Consider the following 2,648-nt stretch of genomic DNA (forward strand, 5'->3'; position numbering starts at 1 on the left):
GAACAAAACGGAATTTGTGAGAATTTTTCCGTCTGCTTTTCAAAGGCAAAGTAAGTAAGCCCGGGAGTCTGCAACCAGACAATCGTCTGTCAGATAAGATATTTAAGGATCTCGTCATTACATCAGTGCTTTGTAGTGACTGCTGTTGGCCATTGTATGAGAGTGGGTGGGGGTGGGGAGAAGAGACACCTGGCGTGCAGGGCTATGAAAAGGCGAGTGCTCCCTTTGATAGCACATACACTGAAATCAGACTGGTGCAGAGAGGATTAGCGCTGGCCCTGCATAAGGATATCATGCGAAAGATTCTACTTTCTCTTTAAATGCTAAGCAGTGATTTCTGTGCTTTAGGCACGGGGCTAACCCCTCAAGTATGTACCTCTATATCCATGTGTCTATATCTCTACCTATCCTTCTCTCTCTCTTCAATAACCTTACCTGCCTCATCACGGTGACCAACAAAAACACAGCAGCAGTTTTGGTGCAGTTGTAGGAAGGACGTTTGCTGGCACTGTCCAAGTAGGAAGGGCATCTGATAAAATTAATAGCATCTCCCGGGCTTCTCTGATTGACTCAAGCTTTCTTAAAGTCCGGTTTTTGGTGGACAAGCGATAGTCAGTGCTCTGCTATGGGACTTCCATACTGGCTGTGAGCTCCACATTTCCTGGGAGAGAACATTGCTCTTCGTCTGAGAGGAGGTACAAGGCAGGGAAGGCTCTGCCCTGTTCCCCCAGACCCTCCTTCCTTCTGAGGAGTCTTTTCTGGTGTCTCCTGGGGGTCCTTCTTTTCCACTTTGGATCATATCTGAATGCTTCTGGACTGAAGTAAGGATGACTGGGCCTTCCTTTGTCCTTGGCCCAGGCCATCCCTGCCACTGGACACTGAAACATCAGTCGTTCTACTGCAGATCCAGAGTCAAGACTGGTAGGTGTGGCCATGACCTTTTTTCCCAGAATGCACTCTTCCTTCTCATTTCTTCCCTATATCTTCTTCCTTTCTGGCTTTGCTGTGTCATTCCCTCCTCTAGAAAGTCCTGACTTTATCACTTGCAGTCCTTTGGCTCTGCCTGCCTCCAAAATCATGCTGAGCACAGGCTCTGTAGTAGACATCTTTTCCAGGGCTGTAAAACCCTCATCTAGTATATACTTTACAATATACTTGTAAGCTGGGGAAAGTAAAAGGAGAGGGAGGGAAGGAAGGAAGGAAGGAAGGAAGGAAGGAAGGAAGGAAGGAAGGAAGGGAAGGAGGAAGGGAGGGAGGAAGGGAAGGAGGGAGGGAGGGAGGGAGGGAGGGAGGGAGGGAGGGAGGGAGGGAGAGAGGGAGGGAGGGAGGGAGAAACCGAGTCTCCTACCTGTTTGTGAGTAAGGTCAGATTGAAGGGCTGCTGCAGGGCCTCCACTACAACCTATGACGAGAGATATTTGAGCTGAGCCTGAGGATTGCCCGGGAGAAGACAGTACAGAGCCATGAGGAGGGGCAGAGGCTGCTGCCATCCCAGCCTGCTCAGCTCCCTTTTCTACCATGAAGCCTCAGAAAAGAGACCACCAGGGAGACCAAAGGACTCCTCCACGGCCTGTGGTGACTTTTCTCTACAGTGCTCTGTCATGCCTGCCTTTGAGGCCTGGCAGCTGACATTTATCTTGGTCCCCATTGATAAAGAAACACTATGCAACCTGCTCATTGCTTGCTATTTAAGGCCCACAGGGTCCCTTGGGCATGGGGATAGGGGGTTCTGCTTGCCCAGCGCTGGTATTTCTGGAGACAGGCTCCAGCCTTAAAGGTCAAGTTTTCCACGCCTGTTTTTCCCTTCTCTTGATGTTCAGCTTGTACAGTTAACCCCTTGAAGGCCCAGGGGCCTCTATTCATCATCTTCCACTGTCCACTCCTAGGAAACGATTCCCATGAAGAAGTCAAGAAGTCTCTGGGCTACTTATCCTTCAACTCCATGTGTTACTAGTGATGGCCGAGGCTCGCTCAGGAGGGGTGCTCTCACCTCCTGAGCCCCTTCATCCTTTCGATCTATGATTTCAAGTCTTCTGGGATGTAGATTTGTGTCTCACAAGGCTAGAGATGTCAGGGATTGGCTCGTGCTAATCTCAGTACCAAGGGGTTGGCTAGTGTTCTCTGGCTAACTTGGACAGTGCCTTGGGCCTCCATCTCTTTAGGTTTCTTGGAAACCGTTGTTATTGTGAGACTTGGAATGAATTACTGAAATATAACCAGCTTTGATATTTGGCCTTAACTTTAAGCCTCAAAGGCTTTCCTTTAAAAAAAAAAAAAAGAGCAAATTGGAGATTCAAAATGAAAAATACTAAAGGAGGATAATCTCACTTGAGTACCTACTGTGAGCCAGTACTCTACTCTACTAGACTCTTTACATATGAAGCCACGTTCCATCCTGACCGCAACCAACAGAACAGAAAGACTGAAGGCTACGAATTATAAAGACTTAGGCTAGTCACCATGGTGACAGTGGAGTACAAATGTAGGTCAGAGTCAAACCTTGATTTCAAACAACTTCTCTGTGGACAGCGTCCTCAGATGGCTCATCTCATATAATCGCCACAACCCTGGCACACAGGCACAGACACAGACATGACACTTACTTGGCAGGTGAGAAGACTGAGAGTCCAGTACTTCCTGTCTAATGGA

At 48.3% G+C, this 2,648-nt stretch overlaps 1 pseudogene; it reads left to right on the forward strand.

Annotated features, from left to right (window-relative positions):
* Positions 1-216: 216 nt before the first annotated feature.
* Positions 217-317, forward strand: LOC147001254 (U6 spliceosomal RNA; annotated as a pseudogene).
* Positions 318-2,648: the final 2,331 nt, after the last annotated feature.

This window comes from Mus caroli, unplaced genomic scaffold (assembly GCF_978045245.1).
Source record: "Mus caroli unplaced genomic scaffold, Mus_caroli_1 scaffold_14, whole genome shotgun sequence".
Classification (NCBI taxonomy): Eukaryota; Metazoa; Chordata; class Mammalia; order Rodentia; family Muridae; genus Mus; species Mus caroli.